This window comes from Sus scrofa, chromosome 2, assembly GCF_054392235.1.
Source record: "Sus scrofa isolate SSC_HxYL_T2T_F1_AM1 chromosome 2, Sscrofa_HxYL_maternal_Yorkshire_Landrace_v2.0, whole genome shotgun sequence".
Classification (NCBI taxonomy): Eukaryota; Metazoa; Chordata; class Mammalia; order Artiodactyla; family Suidae; genus Sus; species Sus scrofa.
Window position 1 is genome coordinate 25,981,631 of NC_139384.1, and position 25,662 is coordinate 26,007,292.

At 35.0% G+C, this 25,662-nt stretch overlaps 1 long non-coding RNA gene across 1 annotated transcript in view; it reads left to right on the plus strand.

Annotated features, from left to right (window-relative positions):
• The first annotated feature begins 2,799 nt into the window (after positions 1 to 2,799).
• The window catches only part of LOC100522921 (uncharacterized), a 273,546-nt gene continuing 250,683 nt past the window's right edge, over positions 2,800 to 25,662 (plus strand). The window contains exon 1 of the long non-coding RNA XR_014837073.1: positions 2,800 to 2,951. This is a non-coding gene — a long non-coding RNA (uncharacterized LOC100522921). The remainder of the gene's footprint in view (positions 2,952 to 25,662) is intronic.

Sequence of the window (25,662 nt, forward strand, 5' to 3'; positions counted from 1 at the left end):
GAAATCTGGACTTCTGCATGGGGTTTTACATTACATTCCTCATAGATTTACACACAAAACTGTTAACAAAGCAATGATATATAATATAAAACTTTGAGAAATATGTGGAACCATTAAATTGTTCACACGTGGATATCGGACCCCGCCTTACTGTGGCTCTGGCGTAGGCCTGCGGCTACAGCGCCTGATTCGACCCCCAGCCTGGGAACCTCCATATGCTGCAGGTGTGGCCCTAGAAAAGAAAAAAAGACAAAAAAAAAAAAAAAGGGTATTATTGTGAAAGCAGAAGCTACAGAGCATGATCAGATATAAGGCATTTAAAAATGCAGCAAGGATGAAGAGGACAAATGTTAACTCCCAGCTTTTTGTTTTTGGATAAATGTGCTCTTGTTACCACTGTTTACTTAGAAAAAGAGATATTGGAAGAGAAACATGTAGAGCAAAAGATGATGAATTTGGTTTCTGACGTGTTGGGTTTGAGGAATATCTAGGAAAACCATTTCTGCTAAGCTCCATAAGTAGCAATTAACGGAGAAGTCTGGAATAAAGATACAGACCCCAAAGCTATTACAATTTCACATGGCAGTGAAAGCCATAGGTTTCAATGAGTTCACTGATTAAAAATGTAGGCATCTAAGGGGACAAACTGAGAAAGAATAAACCACAAAGGAGACCAACTCAGATTTTCTTAGGCAAATATGACAGTGGCATCAAGTGATTCATATAAGTTATCACCTAAGGGAATAGACATTACAGCCAATAGACATTACAGCCAAACTACCTAAGTTTAAAATTTGGCTCTATATCTACCTAGAAATAGAAATATTTCACAAGTTACTTAAATTCTTTGAGCCCATGTATGAATCTGCCAAATGGGCATATTACATAACCACCAAGTTTCTGGTAAGATTAGATGCTAAATGATTTAATTCCTGGCATAGGATAAGAATTCAATAAACGTTAGGTCTTGTTAGCATTTTTAGAAATCTAATTGACACATAAAATTTTATTAATTTCAGGTGCTCAGCATAATAATTTGGTGTTTGTATATTTTGCACTGTTCACCACAATATCTAGTCAGCATCCACACTGCCCAGTTACAATTTTATTTCCTTATGATGTAAACTTTTTAAGATCTACTCTCTTAGCAACTTTCAGATATGCAATGCAGTATTATTAATCATAGTCACCACGACTTACTATGTTTTGACTGGAAGTTTATACCTTTGAAACCCTCACTCATCCCACCAATCTCTGCAAATGACCACCCGCCTCTGGAAGCCACCAATCTGCTATTTGTAGCTATGAGTTCTACAAGTTTGATTTTGTTTTGTTCTCTTTTAGTTTCACATATAAATGGGATCGTACAGTATTTTTCTTTTTATGCCTTATATCACTTAGTCTTCATGCCTTCAGGATCCATGTAGTTGAAAATGGAAAGATGTCTTTCTTTCTCATAGCTGAATAATATTTTCTTGTGTTTATATATATAGTTACATCATTTTTATCCGTTTATCTGGGCACTTATATTGCTTTCACATCTTGGCTATTGTAAATAATGCTGCAAAATATTACTGCATATATCACTTCTTCAATATCCTGTTTTTATTTCCTTTGGATATATGCTTAGAAGTGGAGTTACTTCTAAGTCTTGTAGATGTATTTTTGATTTTTTGAGGAAACTCCATATTGTTTTCCAGAGTAACTGAAGCAGTTTGTATTCCCACCAACAGTGTATGAGGATTTCCTTTTCTCCACATCCTCACCAACACTTGTTTATTCTTCTTGATGATAGCTGGTCCTAACAGGTGTCAGGTGGTTTTGATTTGCATTTCTCTGAGGATTAGTGATGTTGAGCTTCATTTCATGTACCTGTTGGCCATTTCATCTTCTTGGGAAAAAAAATTACTTCACCTTATTAAAAAGTAGGACTGTTAACTTTTGTGTTTGTTTATGACTCTTTATGTATTTTGGATATTAACCTTTTATTCAATATATGGTTTGCAAAAATTTTCTCCTGTTCTGTAGGATGCCTTTCATTTTATTATTTCTTTTGCGAGTCAGAAGCTTTTAATGTTGGTATAAGCCCTGAAACCAAGGGCAGTTATCAGTAGGCCATCAATACATAATAAACTCTTATCTGCCTTCACCAATAAGGCTCCCTTTACCTTTTTTTTTTGTTTTTTTTAATAAAAACTTGCATGTCCTCGGAGCATCACATAACCTAAACAATAAGATGTTTGCTAATGTTATTTTTTTAGGATTTTGGAGTCAGCTGTGTCCAGTTTGAGTTTATTTTATTTTTGCTTATTAGGGCCATACTTGTGGCATATGGAAATTCCCAGGCTAGGGGTCAAATCAGAGCTGTAGCCGCTGGCCTACACCACAGCCACAGCAACACCAGATCTGAGCCGCGTCTGCAGCCTACACCACAGCTCACAGCAACACCAGATCCTTATCCCACTGAGTGAGGCCAGGGATCAAACACACAGTCTCATGGTTCCTAGTCAGATTTGTTTTCACTGTGCCGAGACAGGAACTCTCAGTTTGAGTTTTAGCCTCTTAAGACTGATTTAGACCACCTATCTGATCCTTTGTCTATGTATGTGTGTGAGTGTCTGCTTGGTGACCTTCTGAAAGTCAGAGAGCCAAAAACTTCCACTCAGAACATGCTAATAAGACATGAGCCCAATGAAAAATGATGTAGCTTAGTTGCATCTGCACAGAATGATTAGCTCACCTTTTTCTTGTCTCCAATTACCTTCCCTCACGAGCTACAAGCCTCAGATTTATCCTCTCAACTTCCCAGGCTCCTTGCCTTCAGGAAGGTTGGATTTGAAGTTTGTTCTCCTGCCTCCTGTCCTGGCTGCCTTACGAATAAACCCTTTCTCTGCTGCAAACCTCATAACAGCGTTTGGCTTGCTGTGCTTTGGAAAAACAAACCCGGCTTGGTAAGAGTCCCATTTTATTGTTTTTTGCTTTTGTTGCTTGTGTTTTTGGTGTCACATTAAAGGAATCATTGCCAAGACGACTGGCTAGGAGTTTCTTCCCTATGTTTTCTTCTAGAAGTTTTATGGTTTCAGGTTATATGTTTAAGTCTTTCATTTATTTTGAGCAAATTTTTCTGAGTGGTATAAGATAGGGAATCGGTTTCATTTTTCTGCATAGATTTAACCAGTTTCCCCAGCAACATTTGTTGAAAAGACTATTCTTTCCCCATTGGGTGTCCTTGGCTTCCTTGCAGAATTTAGTTGAATGTGTATGCAGAGGTTTAATTCTCATCTTTTATGTTCCATTGTTCTGTTTGACTATGCTTTAAGCCAGTGCCATGTGATTTTAATTACCTTAGCTTTTAATATAGTTTGAAATCAGGACGTGTGATGCCTTCAGCTCTGTTGTTCATTCTCAGGATTGTTTTGGTTATTGGATGTCTTTTGTAGTTTCATACAAATTTTAAGTTTTTTTTTTCTTTCTATTTGTATGGCTAATAAAAAAAAATTTCATTGTTACTCCATCAGTACATTTTAAAATTTATTTCCACTTTTTACCTAAATGACAAACCTAGAGGCATATTTGATTAAAAATTGCTCCTTAACAGTTGGATAAGAAGTCCTGGAGAGACCATATCTAAATTTAGGTGAGTGTACATTGAAAGTAAATGTAGTTTTAATGCTCTGCCTACATTTCCAAGAATTGTCTTAACTCTTAAAACATAAAGAATTCTGCAACATATCTGGTAATTCAATAGTATGCATCAAAATCCTTTACAAATGTATCATTTTTGGTTTAATAATTCCTCCTTATGTAACCCTAGAAAATAGGGAGAGATGTGAAAATATGCTTAAGTATTATGTTATTTGGTTTGTGGAAATTATCTGTGAAAATATTATGATAAGAATAACACAGTGAAACTCATCAAGTATCAAATTTTGTATTGAACAATGTGTGATGCTGAATAATAGAAGAGATGAAAAGAAATGTGAATGCAGGTATAAACTAAGCTGTTGATAGGTGCGATTATAAGACTCAGTGAGTTTTGAAATGCCCAAATTTTACCTATTTAAACTTTGTAAATCTTCTATTAGGTTTAACTAAACTTGAATGTTTTACCTTATGTATTGTGATTCCTCAGTTTATTGTATTCCATAGAGTTGAGCACTGAGAATGACAGTCTCATTTTTCAAGGGACTTGACTTTAGAGTCAAGGTGAATTGGAGCAATTGATCCTTCAGTTATAATAAACATTTTGACAGTTTAAATTACATAAAAGGCCCCAAATTTCAGTGTTCTGTATTTTAAGCTACTTACATTTTATTCTGAGAAATCTAGGAAAAAGTCGAGGAAGATTTTTATTTTGTCACAAAATGCATCTTTAGGTCATACTTAGAAAACATGGACAGCCTCATAAAATATGCCAAAATAGTAACATCAAGATCAATAATAATAACTAACAAATAATTAAAACTTTGTACATATTAGTCCTCTACTGGTTTTCCTGAGTGTCCCATTTAATCTCTTAAAAGCAAATACATAGATAAAATAACATGATATATTATAACCATTATTGAACCTGGAAGGAAACTAAAGCATAGATCTATTAAAGTACCCATGTTCACAAAGGTGATGCAGACAAGATGGAATCTGGGCTACTCCCACAAAGGCCACACTTCTCGGCTTCAGTCAGACTAGAAACAGTTCTGTTAGGTTGTCAAGTGCCAAGGCCTTGGTCTTCATCCCTGTGCTTGAAATACTTAAATTTTACTACTGGACGAACATTCAACATGAGATCGTCTCTCTTAACAAAAGTTTAAGTGTACAATATATCACCGTTGACCGTAAGTACAGTGTTGTACAGCAGATGTCTGGAGTTTATTCATCTTGCTGAACTGAACTTTCTGCCCTTGATTACTCTCCATCTCCCTCTACCGCCAGCCTCTGGCAATTACCATTTACTCTCCCATTCTGTGAATCCATTTTATATACCTCATGTGAGTGGACTCATTATTGTCTTCCTATAATTGGCTTATTTCACTAGGCACAGGGTCCTCAAGGTTCATCTGTGTTGCAGAATTGCCCATTTTAGCTTGAGTAGTTGGTCATGAAGTGTTGTGGTCAGGCTAAATGTAAACTGAGTCTAGTCACATGAGACTTGTGAGGCATCTCTAAAATACACATTTACTGAGGGGGAGAAGAGGTATTCAGTGCTTGACGGTGCTTAGGATCACAAAGAGAAAAAAAATAATTGAAGGCAAGGTGGTGAAATCCACCTTATCGACATCAAGGACAATGTCTAATTTCTATGGAATCAAGATTTTTGAGTCCTGATGCATGTGGGCTCTAAAAGTTCTCATTTTGTCACAAAGTCCTTTAAAAATGCAAGTATTTTTTCAACTGATAAAGGACAGAGATAATCGAATAGATTTTCATTTTTGCATATAGCTAAGGATTTACTAGTAATAATCTACTAAATAGACTATCAAAGACCATTGTGATTTAGTATTCCTAAATTACATGTGTATTATTGGAGGTATCAAGGCTCTGATACAGCAACGTAATGAGTCAGCAGTGTTTGCATGCAGATGGCCAGAGAGAGTACGTGTTATACAAGAATGATCTGGTGGTATCTTGACTTGGTCTTGATTTCCATTTGCTGCCTTTTTAACTTGTTAATTATAAATCATTATCTGTTTAATATGATGTGGATTGTTTGTATAACCCTAGAGCATGTACATATTTGCATATTTGTGGTCTATAACTTTTCAGTAGCTAGGCTTTAAGACATTTATTTGCTATAGTTAAAACGTGAATCATCCATATCTCGACTGCTGAAAGAAACAGATATATATTTCTCCAAAAAATGCTTATAGAGGGTAATACTTCTAAGGTGATCTGCTGTATGTGGGTTTTCAAAATGCATATGAAAAATTGCAAAATAACTTAAAAGCAAGTATACTAAAATGACTCCTTTATTTTAATATTGGTGGAGCTAAAATAAAAGGTATAAGCTCATAGTATAAGCCTTATGATATATTTTAAAAAGAAATCCATATACTGTTTTATTCATTATCTTTTGTTGCATTACAAATTACCCCTAAATTAGGAGCTTAAAAGAACAATAATATTTATTACCACTTGGTGTCTATGGATCAGTAATTTTGAGTGGACACAATGGGGATGGCTTGTCTCTGCTCTGTGATATCTGGGTCTTCAGCCAGAAGCCTGGAAGTCAGGGGCCTGAAATTAACTGAAGGCTTGATTAAGACTGGACAATCCATTTCCACATTGACTCACTCAAATGACTGGTAAGTTGGTTCTTTTCTATGTGAATTTCATATATGAACCTTTCCAAGAGGCTACAAATGTGTCCTCCCAGCATATGCTGCCTTCTCTTTGGAGAGGGTGACCCAGGAGAAGAAGACGGAGAGGGCATGGAAACTCCCTGCTCTTCCCCCTTACCTCACTCTATGCATCACTTCTCTCTGCCTGCTCTTGAGTTATGACAAACTGGTGATCTTATGAAAGGCAGTTTCTTAGAGTTTTGGAAACCACTCTAACAAATTAATCAAACCTGAGGAGGAGGTCATGGAAACCTCTGATTCATAGCTGTTGGTCGGAAGTACAGGCGACAACCTGGACCAGTTATATAGGTATTTTGATTTGAAGGGGTTCTTTGGAACCTCCATGTGTAGCTGATTGGATAGAAGCATAGGTAACACCCTGGGTTTTGATTAGTGTCTGGAGTACCAGGACAGTATGGTGGGACTGAGCCCTCCACTTGATACTATCTCTGGATAGATCTGAGTTGGCCTGAATTATCTGACACCCTGCTAGTATCTGAGCATCATTTGGTGTTATGTGGGAAACCAGGTCTTTCAACACACACATTGGAATTTGGTTTCAGAACACCTAGGTAAATTCCAGTTTTTGAAATAGGGCATATTGAAGTATTTGTGGACGTATTTTTTTATGAATTTGGGGGTAGAACTTATTGGTACTAGGAACATACCCTAGATTAGGAGGGCCTCTTTTGTGAATCTTATCAGCATCCATGAGAATGAATCCATCAAGTGACTTTTAAATGGAAGTCTTCCTTTGGGAAGTGGTAGTATTAAAGCATGAGTAAATCGGTTCCTTGGAAGGATCACCCCAAAATAAAACATGGAAATATATGGTGAAAATGTGACATCTGAGTTTTTAAAGTTATTCAAGTCACTGGGATGAGCTAGAGAAATTTACTCCTCCGAATCCTCTCCTCCTCCTCCCCTCCCCACCTCCTTCCCTTCCCCTCCCCCCTCCTCCCCTCCCCCCTCCTCCCCTTCTCCTCCATCACAATTTGAATTATAGGTCTAGAATCAATTAGTTGAATTAATCATATTAAGAATGCTTTCCAGGGATCAATTGTGAAGAATGAATTGTCTGTAAAATAAAAGCCCATTAGTTTCAATATGCACAAGAAAACATTTTGTGGAAGAAATTCATGTCTAACAAACTTGAATAAAGAAAAGCACAGCTCTCCTATGACTCAGATATGAAAGTGAAGGCAATAGTCAAATTTTAACCAAAATAACTTTTTCCAAGGCAAAACATCACAGGGAATGAGTTGAAAAAGTAGACTTAAAATGCAAGAATTTTCTAGAATATCTAAAAGCCAAATAATTACAACTTGGTTAAAAATTTACTTTTTATTTTTAATTAGTATTTTCTAATCCATTGTATTTGCCATCTATTGTGATTTATCCATTTTGTTGACAAAATAAAGTGAATCTATTAATTATATAATCTGGATATAAGCTCAGTAGCTACCAACCCCACTTCTTTCCCAGGCAGTCATTTCCTAATTAACCCGTGTGTAATTTATTGCTCTCTGTCATCTATCTTGATGTTTTAGATTTCATTATCATAGAAGAACACCATTTTACAGGCTTTTAGAGAAAGTTTATCTCAGTTTAGGAATACTGTGATAGCAGGGATGTTGAGCATCTTTTTACATATGCATTGGCCATTTGCATGTTTGTGGGGTTTTTTCAAGAGAAAATGTTCAAGTTTTTTGTTCATTTTAAAATCACTTTGGTTTTTAATTTTGTTTTTGCTACTGAGTTGTAGGAAGTTTCTACATACTTTGGATATTAATCCCTTATCAGATATAATGTCTTGCCAGTTTCTCTTCCATCGTATAGGTTGCATTTTCATTTGTTGATTGTTTCCTCTGCTGTGCAACGATTTTTTAGCTTGATGCAATTCCACTCTTATATTTTAGTTACTTGTGCTTTCGTGTCTATGAAATCATTGCCTGTACCAGTGTCATGAAACTTTTCCCGTTTGTTTTCTTCTAGAAGTTTTATAGTCCTTTTGTTCATTCCTTGCTGTATCTCTATTAAATTAATCAAAGTTACTGTTCCAAAGCATCTCCTCTTCCCTCCTGTTCCCTGGCTGACCTCTCTGGCTCTGAATAGATAACATCAACACCAGTTTTAGAGTCAAAAGAAGCTTTGTGGTGTATGTCTCCATAGGGGGAAAATTGTTCCTTTTTTAAGCATTCCACCTGTCTTCTTTCTCTGCCAAACTATGCCCACATTTATGTCCCACATTTACACAAACATCTAAATTCATGATCTGATACACCATTTAAATCATTTGCTATTATTTATTTTGCTTCTTCATATTATATAGTTTCTTAATATTAAATATTTCTTCATATTAAATATTTTTCATATTGTATAGTAGCTTTTATCTCCTTACTCTCAAATCTAATCAGAACATTTTTTTCTCACTTGCCCACTTGAAATACTTATCTGTTTTTCATTTTTCCTTACCATTGACATTCTTCAAAGAAAGCTTTACTTCTATTGCTTTTCCCTCTTAATTAGTGTTTTTATTGCCTTAATCCTTGCTTCTGACTCCTGCTTTCACTGTTATTGTGAAAAGGCTCTCTCCAAAGTCATCTATATTCCTATAATTCCTAAACCCAACTACTTGTTTGTTCTTCATGATCTAGTATAGACTTTGTTATTGTTTTCCTTCATCTATCCTCTTCAAGGTTTAAGATACAGCTTTCATCTTACCTCTTATCTGCTTGACTCTCCTTTTCTCTCTAGTGTGTTGACTTATCTCCAACGAAAAATCTAGGCATTCTCAAATCATCTTGAACTGTTCTCTTGGTCTTTGTTTTTCCTCAAAATTTTTATTTACTCCTCTTGAATCATTAATTTATGTGAATATCATCTAAAGATGAGCATGAAATATATTAAGATGAGCATGAAAATATTAATTCTACCTTCCCACTTCTAATGGATATACCACATGTTGGTTGACAACCTAAAGAGTTTCCCAGGTGAAATTCAAGACAAATTCCCCCTGCCCACAACCTCATACATGAAAAGCAAGAACAAACTAGAAAAAGAAGCAGACCACTCCAGATTAGTGGGTGGCACTTTTAATAAGCAAGGGAACTTAACACAGGAAGCTTGTCTTGGGTGGTTGAAAGAAGACTGTATTTCCACACCTGCCCACGAGAATCACAGGAATTCATATGGAGGCCTTATAGGGGTTCAGTCATGGATTCAGTCCAGATGGTCTCAATAACATCTTATTCTCTTAAACCTGTGTCCTTGACATGGCTCCTAGAGCAGGAACAGTGGGTGAAACATACATTCCAAGGACAGGCTTGGGTAAGGAGCCTCTGGTGGCCTGGATCTAATTCTTGCATCAACTGGTGGTCACTCTCTTCTCATTACCTCCTCCAACACTACTGCCACCTGTCTGGAAGTTCTACTGATACCTTCAATCCAGTCTGTCCATAATTGAATTCATTATTGTCCATCATTAACCAGTTCTTCAACTTGACATCCTCATATTCAATTTTGGCCTCATGAAATTAGCCTTCGTGCAGACTATAGAGAAAACACCATTCTTCTCATCATTATCCATAACCTTTTAGCATGTTTTGTACTTTGATATGTAAATTTGAGAGGTGATGCACTATGTTCTCTAAAATGGATTACGTTTTCTTCAGGCAAACAGAATGCTGAGAGATCACTTCGATTTTGTCAAGGGTTTATCTTGTTACTGGTATGTTTAAATTTTGCCTTTGTCCCCCATGATGGTTAATTATATGTGTCAAGTTGCCTGACTGTAAGGTACTCAGATTAGAGCTTTCTGGGTGTTTCTGTTAGAGTGTTTGTGGATGAGATTAGTATTTGAATTGGTGAACTGAGTAAATGCAGGTTGTCCTCACCATTGTGGATGGGCATCATCTTGTCCGTTGAGGCCTGAATAAAACAAAAGGGGAAGTAGTCCTGCCTCACAGACTGAGCTGGGACATCTCTTCTCACCTTCTGGAGCCCTCAGAGAGGGTTTTATACCATCTCTTCCCCTGGTTCTCAGGCCTGCAGACTCGGACTGAACTACACCACCAGCCTTCCCAGGTGTCTCACTGGCAGACGGAAGATTGCAGGACTTCTCAGCATCCATAATCTCATGATCTAATCTCTCATGATAAATCCTACCTAATTTATATGAAATATATACATATTTAAATATATATATATCATATGTATGTGTGTGTATATACATATGATCATCTGTGATCATCTTACCTGAAAGCATATAAAGGTGATCATATAGACCATTGCACCTTATAGGAGATTGAACTTCTGTCATCCCACCTGAAAACCCAGACCTGTGATCTAGCCACCGCTCCTTAGAGAGGCTTGAACTCTGTCATCTTACCTAAACCCTAAGGTTACCTAGCCTCTTCTTAGAAGAGTTTCACATCCAGCAACTCTTTCCTCAGGAAAATGTAGCTGCTTAATAGTGTGTTTGTCTTTAGCCAAGAAATGTCTGTTTCATGTTAGGTTGTTAAGGGCTTTGTCTCATGCACAAGTAAATGCAGTGTCAGCCAAAAATGGGGGGAAATGAGACAGATTTGGGGGCTTATTTCTCTGTGATCTCTTGCCCCACGGGATTTTGCTATTCAAATTTGGCATTTCTGAACTTCAGTCCTGGGACTTATAAGGCAAATGCTTTCTTCTGTTTTGTTCTTCCAAACTTCCAATTGGCAAATATCCTCAGGGAAAAAGGTAGAGTAAATGTGGGATTCTTCACATATTGCTTTCTTTCTCTCAGGAATTGCAGGCCCATGAGTTGTGCCTGTGTTAATTCCCCTGCAAAGATTTCAGATGGATGCTTCATGTATTTTGTTTAGATTTTACGGCTGTCTTTGGCAGGAAGATAGGAAGTGCAGGCTATTTTATCATAGTTATCTTCCTCTTTGGGTCTTCTGAGAGATTTTGTGGAAAATTGCTATTATTTCTTCAGGATTGTTTTGATAGAATTAGCAGTGAAATCATTTGGGCCTGGAAATATCTTTGTCAAAAAGGCTTTGGTGAGAAATTTCATTTTTTTTTTGTTAAATATGGGAATATTCAGACTTTTTTTTTATTAAGTTGCATTTTCAAAAAAATTGGTTCAGTTTATATGTCACTAAATATTTTGTCACAAAGTTTTCATAATAATGTCTTAGTAGCCTTTCACTGTCCACAGGTTTAATTGTTAATATTAGTTGTAGACTTCAAATTTTTAAATAGGAAATAAAATTTCAAACTATATCAAAATAAGTTTTCCTTTCACTTTGCCTTTCAAAAATCCAGCTTTTCATAAAATTGATGGGATCCTATGCAAACTGTTCAGCACCTTATTTTGTTAATATTTTTTTGCAAAAGATTTCCATATTAGGACAAAAAACCTTTCTCATTCTTTTCTATGGTTACAAATTATAGATATGTCATGATTAATTTATGCATCCCCTATTGATAAACATCTAAGTAGTGTTCAGGCTTATTAACAATGTTGCATTGAATAACACTTATTATGTGAAGTTCCACTGACATATGAATATATCTTTAGAATATCTTTCTATAGTAATTTCTTAGTCAAATTTTATATGCATTTGTAATTTGAGAAGTATTTCCAGATCATGTTCTTTAGCGCTTTATCCAAATTTATGCTCCCTCCAACAATGCATGAGAGCCTGTTTCTTCACATCTTGTCAACACAATGTAATTAATACTAGTTTGAAAAAAAATGGATTCCCAATGTAACTTTGATTTCTGTTCATGCTTTTCTAAGTATAATTGAGATTTTTCCTATGTTGAAAAAGTGCTTGTATTTTCTGTTTATATCCTTTTTCATTTTCTGTTGGACTTTTTATTGATTCTGAACTAATTGATTCATGGATGCTCTCTTAATATTAGAGATACTTTCTTTTGGCCGGAGATAGAGATTACAGAACTTTGCCTCTGATTTTTAATAGGTCTTTGACTTTGCTTGTGCTGATGTTTTGCAGTGCAACTTTTCATTAAATTTCTGTGTAGTGAAAGTCAGTGTTTATGCATGTGGTGAGTGGTAATGTGCTCATTTTCATTGCAGTAAAATACTCTTTTATATAGGTATACTATATCTTAAAATATTATTAATTTTTTTTGGAGAATACTTGGAAGTTTCCATTTTGAAGTTAATCTAAATAATACTTCTCTGGATATTCTTATACCCAGTCACTTGGTGAACTTATACATACTTCTCTTTTGGGGGCTGGGAGTACATTTCTTGGTATTCTTATTAATTATTTTCATGTTCAGCTTTAGTAAATAATGCAAAATGAATATCAAAGAGATAAAAATCACTGTCCCCTTGTTAATTAATCAATTAATTAATTAATTTGCTTTTTAGGGCCACACCTGTGGCATATGGAATTTCCCAGGCTAGGGGTCGATTTGGAGCTATAACTGCAGGCCTACACCACAGCAAGAGCAACACTGGATTTAACCACTGGATCTTTAACCGAGCAAGGCCAGGGATCCAACCCACAGCTTCATGGATACTAGTCGGGTTTATCGCTAAGCCACCATGGGAACTCCTGTTACATCTTAATTCCTAAAGACAGGCATATTAGTTCTTACTGTCAGTTATTTTGCCTTTGTAATTTTCCCTTAATTTTTTCCCAGTGGATTATTTGTAGAAGAATGGCCTTTGGAAACTATGTCCCTTCTTTTTAGATATTTAAAACAATGCTTTAATTATGTGAAATAAGTGAGTACTAGAGAATCATTTTGTATAGCATTTTGCCTGTAATTAACAATAGTGTATTGTGCACATAAAACTATGGTAAGTGGCTAGATCTCATGATAAGTGTTCTCATCACAGTAGAACAAAGAAATGAAAAGAAAGGACATGAGGAAACTTATGGAGGTGATGTGTATATTTAAAACTTGATTGTGGTGATGATTTCACAAGTGTATGTGTATACCAAAGCTCATCAAATTGTATATCAAGTTACATACTTCAAAGATGTGAAGATAGCTTGGCTGGATATTTTTGTTCTGTTTCACCTCCTTTTTCAAATTGATTAGGCATTTCCCCCATTGTCTTTTAGTGTTGAGTACTGCTTTGCAAAAGTCTAGGCCAGTCTGCGTTTTGCCCACTAAAATTATTTTATCTTTTTGCTTGACTCTTCAAAATATTTATTAACCTAGGAATGCTAATTCGTTTTCTAGGATATGATTTAATTCTGGTCTTCCTGGATCAATATTCCATGAAATATGATATACTTAAAATGTAGATTGAAGTTTTTCGTTTAATTTCATGGACAATATATATGAAAAATCGTGTTCTGTTCAATTGTTTAAATTTTATTGTTTAGGGAGTTTAATTGCATATGTGTATAAGTTGTCCTTTCCTAAATAAATATCTTTTCATCTCTTTATGATGTTTTCTCTTTAATGTTATTTAATTAACATGTTCACTCTTTTATCCATATTTCCTAGTACATTTTCAACATTGTTTATCATCCTTAGTGTCTTTTTTTTTTTCGTCTTTTGTCTTTTCTAGAGCCACATCCATGGCACATGGAGGTTCCCAGGCTAGGGGTCCAATCAGAGCTACAGCTGCCAGCCTACACCACAGCCACAGCAAAGCCAGATCCAGGCTGCATCTGCGACCTACACCACAGATCATGGCAACGCCAGATCCTTAACCCACTGAGCGAGGCCAGGGATCGAACCTGCAATCTCATGGTTTCTAATCGGATTCGTTAACCACCACTGAGCCACGATGGGAACTCCCTTAGTGTCTTTTTAAATTTACTTTCTTTCCTGTGACAATTTTTTTTTTACATCTTTTTTTGTGCTTTGACATATTTGATATATTTCCATATTTTATAAATGTTCTTAAATATCTGGTATGTAGTCTTAATTTTCATATAAGTGGTTGATTTTTGTGTTATTGTTTTGTATTTCGTCCATTGAAAAACTCTTAATTTTAATTGTCATATATTTCATAAAAATATTTTTGTAGAAAATATAAGGAAAATATCTGGCTTTTTATTTTTTTTGTCTTTTGCCATTTCCTGGGCCACTCCCGCGGCATATGGAGGTTCCCAGGCTAGGGGTTGAATCGGAGCTGTAGCCACCGGCCTACGCCAGAGCCACAGCAACGCTGGATCCGAGCCGTGTCTGCAACCTACGCCACAGCTCACGGCAACGCCGGATCGTTAACCCACTGAGCAAGGGCAGGGATCGAACCCACAACCTCATGGTTCCCAGTCAGACTCGTTAACCACTGTGCCACGACGGGAACTCCCCATGGCTTTTTAAATATCTCATCCATTTTTCACTCATAACATCTTTATATGATCCTTCACTGCCTCTTTCCAACTTCTTATTTCTGAAGCACGTCTCTTTCTCCTGGGTCAGCTATTTGAAACAAATTCCTATGGGGAAAGAAACCAGAACCATGTTCCTGTCTTGTAGAAACATGACTCAAGATGAGACATGACCCAATGAGACTGCTAGACTTCACTCCCACCAGCTGGTGAAAACCAAGCAACTGGAGTGTATTCCAGATATGAAAATTGCTTCTCTTTCTTGTCACTTCAGGGACATATAGCTTCCTTCAAATATGGTTTATCTCTGTGATTCTTTTGTTAGCTTGGATTCCTGTAATTCTTTGAACTTAACCTCATGTAGGAAAGATTCTCATACCAGCACAGTCACTTGTCCCTGTTCTTTCAAACAAGAGATTTATGTTTGTCATCTCAATGAACTTGCCACCTCTGATAAATACATTTCTGACTGTCACTAAAACCCACAACTGCAGTATTTCCCTCTTTTGCTTTGTTTCCATTTGCATATGCTACTGCTCAGCCTCTGCTTTTCCTTGGAAATTGCCACTCCTTTTGTAACTTAGTGGTTTCAGTCTCTTAATATCTTTGTGCCTATTTCTCAATGCTCGTATTGTTTGGGCGAGATTTTGAGGATGATGATGGGAAAATGTTATTTTTTGTTTCTCATCTTCAAAGTAGATGTATCTGTTTCTTTTACCTCCATCTTTCTTTATATTTCATTTGTGACCTACTTAATAATACTCTACATTAAACTGTGATATTCTACTGCTCTTTATTTTTTGTCTTAGTTTGTAAGCTTCAGAAGGCAGTTTGTAAACTCATCTAGATGCTGTGAAGTACTTAGCATAATGTCTTATACACAAAGAGGAGGTAAATATTCAAACACAATGATGGTTGGAAGAAAGATGATTTACTTTTATGAACTTTTTTTAAGTTTAATCTTGGAAAACTTAAAGATTTACCAAAAGGAGATTGATTATAAAACACCAAAGTTGGGTTTCTTGTGTCAGTACATGTGAGATTTGTAGAATGACAGTATAATTTAGGTTAAAATTAATGAAAAGGAGGAACAAAATAATAACAAGTTAATTGAATTGAATTGAGTTTTGTATCACTACTATATATGTGATCTTGTTTGAAAACTGGAATGATCAGGACTGGTCTGACTTCTGATCTGGGTTGAAGTCAATTCAATTCAATTCAGAAGAAAGAAAAAATTGCTTCTCTGAAGCAAATTAAATTTTGCTGAATTAAGTTAGTTTAGATTGTTATAGTTTATTATGCTTTGATCAGATGAAATCCAACTGAAAAACTGTAATAGAATGATATGGATTAGGTAAGTGAGGCCTTGAATGTTCTGAATTGACCAGAATGTTGTAAATCTGGTCTAGGTGATAGGGTGCACCTTGAGTTGAATTAAAAGAGATTTGATGTCTGGAATTATTCTTAAATACATGTAGTCACAAAATTAAATAATTCAGACATTTTTAGAGAGAAAAAATACTCTTATATTAATTTTATTTTAACTTTCTTTCTTGCCCATTTCAACTCACAATTTTTAAATTAAGTACATTTTCTGATCTGTTAGTCTGGCTTTACTAACTCTTAATGGATGCAAAATAATTCTAAACAGCTGGATATGTATTCATAGAAGGAATCCACCTTTTTATTTCTCATAATATCTCTCTCAAGTAAGATATTCCCCTAATTTTGTCTTAAGAAGCCACCTTACCACAAAAATAAAAATAATTTATTTACTTTAAAAAAATTTTTACTAAAGTATAGTTGACTTAATTTGCTTTTTGAAGTTTTTCAATGTAAGAATTTTAAAGAATCCTAGAAATTCATGACATAATCCATATAATATTTTAGCAAGAGCTCAGGAGTTAATATGAACTCAGTTACTGTGGAAATGTCAAGTTAATTAACAACAACAAAAAAGAAGGTAGGTTGGTTCATTATGAAAAATAAAGAAAACAGGTAGTTTTGGCCATAGATATTCTAAGTGTTAAATACTTGAGATGATCTAAACAAACAAACAAAAAGGAAAATACAACATAGAGTTCCAAATGAAATTGAAATCTTGTATCATCACAAGGTATAAATATGACATTCTGAAATTATAATCTTGACATTTAATTACGATTATCTCCATCGACTGCAGTAAGAAAAATATCTTCTCTTTCTTCAGCAGAATTTTATATGGGAACTTATCCACCAGTGTGACAGTCTCAAAATTCTGACATTATACCATATTTATAAAGTTTCTATTTGTATAAAGTATCTCTTACATGTAAATAGAGTTATACATTAAATCAAAATGTTAACCAAATAATAAAGGAGCACAGTTCTAAAAGTCCATTTCTGTTTTTTGGGGAAAATAGAGTTTTTCTGCCTTTATTAAAAAAGAATAGCATTTATTCAATTTTTTCATTGGCGAAACTGGAATCACCCATTTTATATAGCTAGCTCATTTAACTGTAACCTGCTATTTTAGATCTTTTTATACTATAGTTTTTTTTTACTCTTCGCATTTAAAATTCACCTCCAGGAATAGTGAAAATTAAAACAAAAATAAACAACTGTGACCCAATTAAACTTAAAAGCTTTTGCATAGCAAAGGGAATCATAAAAAATGAAAAGACATCCCACAGAACAGGATAAATTTTTTTGTAAACAAAGCAGCTGACAAGGGATTGATCTCCAAAATATACAAACATCTCATGCAGCTTTATATTAAAAAAAAAATTTCTATCAAAAATGGTAATAAGGTCTAAATAGCTATTTCTCCAAAGACGACTGACAGACAGCTAAGAAGCACAGGAAAAGTTGCTCAACAGCGCTAATTATTAGAGAAATGCAAATCAAAGCTACAATGAGATATCATCTCACACCAGTCAAAATGACCATCATCAAAAAGTCTACAAACAATAATTGTTGCATAGGATGTGGAGAAGAGGGAACCCTCTTACATTGCTGGTGGGAATGTAAATTGCTGCAACTACCAAGAATAACAGTGTGGAGGTTCCTTGTACAAAACAGATATAGAACTATGATCCAGCAATCCCACTCCTGGGCATATATCCTAAGAAAACCCTAATTTTAAAAGATACATGCACTCCAGTGTTCATTGCAGCACTATTTACAATATTCAAAGACATGGAAACAACATAAATGTTCATCAACAGATGAATGGATAAAGAAGATGTCATTTATACAATGGAATACTACTCAGTCATAGAAAAATAATACAATAATGCCATTTGAAGCAACATGAATGGACCAAGAGCTTAGCATATTAAGTGAAGAAGTCAGAGAAAGACAAATGAGATCACTAATATGTGTAATCTAATAAAAAAATGATAAAAGGAACTTATTCACAAAATAGAAACGGATACAAGATTCCAAACCCAAACTTATGATTACCAAAGGGGAAACATTGCCGGGAAGGATAAAATGGGAGGTTTCCATTGACATAAACACCTACTACATGTGGAATGGATGAGTCACAAGACACTACTATATAGTACAGGGAAATCTACTCTAACCTGAAGTGACTATGAGAAAATAATATGAAAAGGAATGGATATATATATATATATATGTATAACTAATTCACTTCAGTGTATGCCTGAAGCGAATCCATCATTGTAAGTCAATTTTTCCAAATTAAAAAAAAAAAAAAAAAAGCCAGGTATAGTGAAGTCTGCCTTTCCTCTGTTGTATCATTTCTTGGTTTAGTTTGATTTGGGTTTTGTTTTTGTTTGGTTTGGGGTTTTTTGGTGGAGGTGAAGTGAACTGAAATTCAGACAAGATATAGCCTCAGTGATCATTGATGCTCACTAAAAGATAAAATTATCTGATTCTGACAAAAATATTTTGAGCTGAGGCTAGATATATAAATTTATAAGCACCTCTTCTTATACATATTACAGGTTGAGAACATTGCATTACTTTTTCCTGTGCATGATGGTAGGAGATATTTTAACTATTTTGAATGAAATCCTAAAGAGGGTAGGGAAATAATATTAAACAGATATAGAAGTCTGGGTTTCAAATCTGTTTCTGCTATTGAAGAGATGTATGACTTTAGGCAACTTGTTTTTTGTTTTTTATGATTCCCAGTTTCCTTGACAATAAATGTGATAATATCAGGCTCAAAAAAATGCATCATCATGATTAAATTATAAGATTTTTAAAAATTGCCTGGAAGAGTATAAGTATTGAATAGATGTTACATGAATTGGAATAACAAAACTGCTTCAGTGAATATGACACTGAAAGAAAATCCCGATAGAAAAATTTGTTGCATTAATTAAATAATTTGTGTTGTAAGTTTTCCAAAATATTAACTGCTATTGATTTTCTTCTAGTTATAGATTATGGGAACTTCTTTTTCCTTTAACTCACTAACTTAAAAATATTCACTCTTATCTACTTGGCAACATACTAATTCCCATTAAGAAAATATGCTTAGAGCTCCTCCTTCTATATATTATTATATAATATGATGTTATTATATTACATATATTTTCTGGTTTTTCTGTTTTATTTTCCTCAAATTCTTTTTACTGAAGAGATTCTATGTGTTTTTAAGTCCTTGATATGTTCTGAATCTAAAGGGAATATTTGCCTGGGGAAATGAAAGTGAAGAAGAGAGAAACTATTTTTTCATTTGTTTTCAGCTTTTACATACTTTATTATTGGGACTTCCCTGATTTTCAGAAGATCTAAAATATAAAAGCATTTTGATGTCCCAGTTTCTTTTCGCTAGCCTCTGTCAATAATTATTTTATAGATATTTAGATAAATAATAATCCGAAGTTCTTTAATTCTTATGAAAGAATTGTGGTATTAGCTTCTATTATGTTGCATCTGATTGCAATTAATTAGGAGGCCTTTCTCCAATAACCACAGTTGGAAGAATTCCCCACTAAGCTTTATTTTGAATATGAACTTATTCCTTCTGCCCAAAAGTCAAGATGATGAAAAAGAACCAGGTGATACCAAGTAACATAGAAGTATATGCAATTTGCAAAGATTGTTTGGTATGGGTTGAAGAAATTAAATAAGTTATATTAAGTGTCAAAACTGAGGACAAAAGGCAGGACACAAAAAGGAATTTTTGGTTGCTCAAAATAATCTGATAATATTCATTGAGCAGAGATTATATGCCAGACAATTGTATCTCATCATTGTCACAATAGTTTATTGGAGGGGGGGAAGAAAGATATACTGGTTTGACTACAACTTACTCTCTTTAATCAGGGCTTTCCATATCTCTTAAGTATTGAAATTGTCATTGTCCTGGGACCTAAAAATAATTTAGTGTGTGTGTGTGTGGTCTGCCTAGAGAGCCATGCAACTTATAATCAAGAGCGTTCTCCTTGAAGGTAGAAGAATGAGCCCAATTGTTTATATCAAAGCTTATACAGTGATAAATTCAAACTTAGGAATATCAGGTGGTATATGAAATAGAACAGAGACCAGAAAACTTTTTCAGTAATGGGTCAGATCGAATATCTTGGGTTTGCACCCTATGTAGCCTTCATCATCTTTGCCATTGTAGCATGAAGTTACTCGTAGACGGCACATAACTGCGTGGGTTTGGCTGTCTTCCACTAACACTTTATTTACATGATCAGACAATGGGCAAGATTTGGTCTGTGAGCCAATGCTTACTGAGATACATAATATGCCAGTAAGCTTTATGTGTATGAAAAATGATTGTGCTATTCTACATGTTAATCTTTTTTTTTTTTTTACTGCATACCATGTATCTTAAAATGCCCATAATTTCCGTATATCTATTGTGTGGCAAGCATTGTGTTAGTTTTTATCACTACAACATTCCTTTTCAATAGCTTATGCCCTCAAATGTTCCAGCAAGCACCCAAGTTTGCTCCCAATATTTCTTGTCTCCTGTTGTTCACACCCTGTGTACTCCCTTCCTGTATTCCATTAGGACTAACTTACAGCCAAAAGACATCACAGAGATGATCTTTGGAAATTTCTGTGGATACGTCATTTTTAAAATGCTGGTTTCCACCCTGCATTCTCTTGGATCACTTGCTCTGATGGAAGCCAGCTTCATATCATGAACCCTATGGAGATATTGAGGTCTCCTGTGAACAATAAACATTAATTTGCCAACCATGGGAGTGAGCAGACTTGGAAGCAGATCCTCAAGCCACAGTCAAGCCTTAAGTTGCCTGTAACCCTGACCAACATCTTGATTGCAACCTCATGAGAGACCCTGAACCTGAAACGCTCAGCTGAGCCATTTTCTGATTCCTGATACAAAGAAACTATGCAAGATACTGCTTTAAGTCACTGAGTTTTAGAGGTTTTTTTTTGTTTCTTTGTTTCTGTCCTAGCAAGGATAACTCAAATGCCACATATAAATGAAGAGGTAGCAAGTGTATTTTTGTTTTTCTGTAAATGGCCAGATTTTAAATATTTTATGCTTTCTAGGCTCTGTAACAACTATATTCAACTGTGCCATTATAGTGTAATAGCACCCAGAGGCAATATTTCAGGGACTCAGCATGAGTGTTTTAATAAAACTTTATTAAAAAACAGATGGTGGATCAGTTTTGGTGTTTGTGCCAGAACTTTTTGATCCCTGTTAGAGTTTGTAAATAATCAGGGAGTTTAAGTAACATCTTCACAGAACTAATACTCAGTTTGCTAATTTAATGGGAATCATCAAAGTAGGAATCTTAAGGATAGATGACTTTCTTCACATTTTTTTTTTCAGATAAAAAATATTTTAGTTTACTTTGACCGAAGTTATCATTTTCTTATACAGGTGTACAACATTTAAGTGTAGAGTGTAGAATAATTTTTTATCCTACAATAGCCCACTTAAAGTGAAGATTCTGTCACTTTTCCCATGGTATTCTCTGCAGCTATTCTAGGGTATTCTTTTAAAGTCTTTAACTTTCATCAGAGGGAAAAAAACTTAAAGATGGATTGAAGATACAGTAAAAAAGAAATAACAATAGGAGGTTTAATGGGCCTTTTTTCTGTGAATAAAAGGAAGACAGTATCATACCCATCTCTACTCTTCAGTTACAGGGACGCCTTCTCATAAGCGCCACACCTACATGGTTATTTATGACATCAAGAAACTGAATTTGAAATGAACAGAATTCTCTATTCTCATTAATAAAATGTCTCCTGGTAATGTCTGTTTAATAACCGTAACAGCAATTTGACAGGCAAAAATCTAATAGAGTTGTAAAATGATCTTAACACTAAATTCATTCTGTATGTGCTTTGTAGATTTTTTAATTGACAGTTTTTATTACTGAGAATAGCCAAGTACTTCAAACAAAGGATTACATTTTAAAAAATTCAGATTATGACACAATAGAACCTTTGGAAACTGCTTTGAACTTGAACCTGAGAGACTGCAGTTGTAACCTTGCTAAAGATCTCCACTTTCAAGACGTGAGTGGGTAGCCCATTCATACAGATGACTAGTTTTTGTGCCTGCCTCCATCCATCTCAAGTTTATACTTTCTTTTTTCTTTTTTTTTTTTTTTTTGGAAAAAAAAAGGATATGCCTCTTCTAGCTTTTGTTCTATATATATCCAAAAGTGAAAAATAATAAAGTGAGATCATGGCTCATATAAAGCAGAGGGCTTCAATCAACCCATCAAAATCAGTGAACAATTTCTTTGCTTGAAGTGCTGCCAAGACTAGATGAAATCTCAGTTTCAGTATATTTCAAAAAAAAATACAGGTTATAGCTAGAATTTTGTTGTGACAAACAGTGGAGAATTATTAACAACTTGGACATGACATTCTAGTGATCAACAATGACTATCAAAAATGGTATTTTCATTGAATGATTTAGTTTACCATTCAAATGCTTTGACTACCGTGAAAGCTTTGAAATAGGCTTTGTTAGTGGTTTTTCACATGGAGCTTTAAGGTCAGTTCCTTATTTAGTAAAAGATTCCTTGTCTTAAAAGGTGAATTGTATGACTTTGGGAAAATGGAAGCAGCTTAGGCTTTTGATCTTTGATCTTTGTAAGAACTTTTGTATAATAATTTTCTAGGGGTATGACAGTAGACAAAAAAAATCTTAATTGAATTTCCTGAATTTATATTTAGGAGTATTAGACTTAGAATTATTTAAATGACTTACTTAAGGTTAAAAGTGACCATGCATCAAAATGAAGACCAAATACTGAGATCCCCGATCATTTATTTTCCTTATGTAACACAGCTTTGAATAAATACAGGAATACTGAGATTGGGGATCTCAGTACTTGGTCTCAGTAGACCGAATTGATAAGAGACAATTCTCACTGCAGTGATTTCTGCCACTTAGCTTATGACCTTGACCATCCTAGGAATTATGAATTAGCCTAAAATATAAATTGGTATCACAGCCAATTAACTGCACATGTTATGCAATGTCATTCATATATATTTGATGTTTATGATAATGAAAGTTCATTCATCCATAATCCAGAAACAATTAGATGTGACCTAGTATCAGTTCCACCAATTTTTTGCTGTGTGACTCTGGTCAAACGGTCTCTGAATATGAGTGTCAGAGTTTATATTAAGATCAAGTTAGGTACTATATTGATTCCTAATAACAGAATAATCATTCTTAGAAAGCCATTATCACTGTGGAGTCAATGATGTATGGAGATAATTAAACATTTTAAAGATAACTCTCATGGTCAAGGGAGCATTTTACATACTCCCTTGAAATATTATTCAACCTCTGTATGGTAAAGCATGACCTAGTACACTGCACTGAAGCTCATTTCATTTCCCTATAACATTTCTAAGAATGCTCTCTTTCATCAGACCTTTTGCTTCTTGAAGGATCATGTCTAATTTTTTCCTACCATATTTCCCTTACTTAGTACACTAACAGGTACACAAAACCCTTAGTAAACTTAATTTAATGTCTAGAAGAACTTACTGAAGAACAAGTACCTCCTGAGTCTCACTCACAATGTAATCAACGTATCAACTCTGCCTATCTGTCTTTCTATCTATCACATTCTGCAAGATTTCTTGTGCATGTTAAACCCTATGGAAAAATCCGAGAGGAGGGAAAAAATGTCCTATAATGTGGACTGTGTAAAAAGAAGAGTGAAAGTGTACAGATGTTATTGCTGTGGCTGCAGTTCTTACAAGTGGCTTTGCAACATATCCTCCTTTGAAGCATATGGTTGATTTTGAGAGAATTTATATAATTACTGCTCTTGATTTCTTCTTTGCTTATCTTCTTTTTAGCCAGAGATCACTCATGTATCCTTTACTTTTATATTCAACGCATTACCAATCATGCACATAATTAAGTCTAAATTACTGAATTTATGTAAGAAATTGATGATGGTTGAGAAGGTAAAGAATAAGGCAATATTTATAAGGAGGAGTTAAAGTGGGAAAGGAGGAGGGTGATAAAGGAGAAGAAAGAAGAAGAGAAGAAGCAAGTGGGATGGGAATTATTTCATTCTTTTTCTAGCTCTGGAATTGACAGGGAGTAGAGAGCTGAGGGTGGATGTCTACTTTAAATAAATTGGTAAATTAGTAAAGCAGAATTTACATTTCATGGATTTACTGTCAATATAGTATTAGTGCTAATAAAAATAGCTTATATAATACTATGTTAAATCTTATTAGTGGATTTTATATTTTCTTACATAGATGAAGTTAGCTATTGCATACCACTGGATCTCTTTCCTTACCTGATTCTGTATTAAGTATATTAAGCAATCCTGATATTACTCCTTTTGTCTTTTTAGTGCTGTACCTGCAGCCTATGGAGGCCCTCAGGCCAGGGGTAATAGGGGTAAATCTGAGCTGTAGTTATGGCTGCCAGCCTGCACCAAAGCCACAGCAACAGCAGATCCAAGCTGCATCTGTGACCTACACCACAGCTCATGGCAACACTGGATCCTTAACCCACTGAGCAAGGCCAGGAATCAAACCCCTGTCCTCATGAATACTAGTCAGGTTCCTTAACTGCTGAGCCATGATGGGAACTCCATGATTTTATATTTATTTCACTTATTTGATACCTGACTTCGTCTCTGGTCATTTATTTTCTCACACTAGAGAAAAAAAAAAAAATCACAAAATACATTTATTTATTTTTAAGAGATTTTTTTTATTCAATGAATTTATCACATCTGTAGTTGTATAATGATCATCACAATCCAATTTCACAGGATTTCCATCCCACAGCCCAAGCACATCCCCCCATCCCCCAAACTGTCTCCTCCAGAGACCCAAAGTCTGTGAGTCAGCATCTGTTCTGCAAAGAAGTTCCGTCTGTCCTTTTTTCAGATTCCACATGTCAGTGAAAGCATTTGATGTTGGTGTCTCATTGTATGGCTGACTTCACTTAGCATGATAATTTCTAGGTCCATCCATGTTGCTAAAAATGCTGGTATTTCATTCATTTTGATGGCTGAGCAATAGTCCATTGTGTATATATACCACACCTTCTTGATCCACTCCTCTGTCGATGGACATTGAGATGGTTTCCATGTCTTGGCTGTTGTAAATAGTGCTGCAATGAACATTGGAGTACATGTGTCTTTGCGAGTCATGGTTTTCTCTGGATAGATGCCGAAGAGTGGGATTGCTGGATCAAATGGTAGTTCTATGCTTAGTTTTCTGAGGAATCTCCATACTACTTTCCACAGTGGTTGCACCAATTTACAATCCCACCAACAGTGGAATAGGGTTCCTTTTTCTCCACATCCTCTCTAGCACTTATTGTTTGTAGACTTTTTGATGCTGGCCATTCTGGCTGGTGTAAGATGGTACCTCATAGTGGTTTTGATTTGCATTTCTCTGATGATGAGTGATGTTGAACATCTTTTCATGTGTTTTTTGGCCATCTGTATGTCTTCTTTGGAGAACTGTCTGTTTAGATCTGCTCATTTTTTGATGGGATTGTGTTTTTCGGTATGGAGTTGCAGAAGGTGTTCATAAATTTT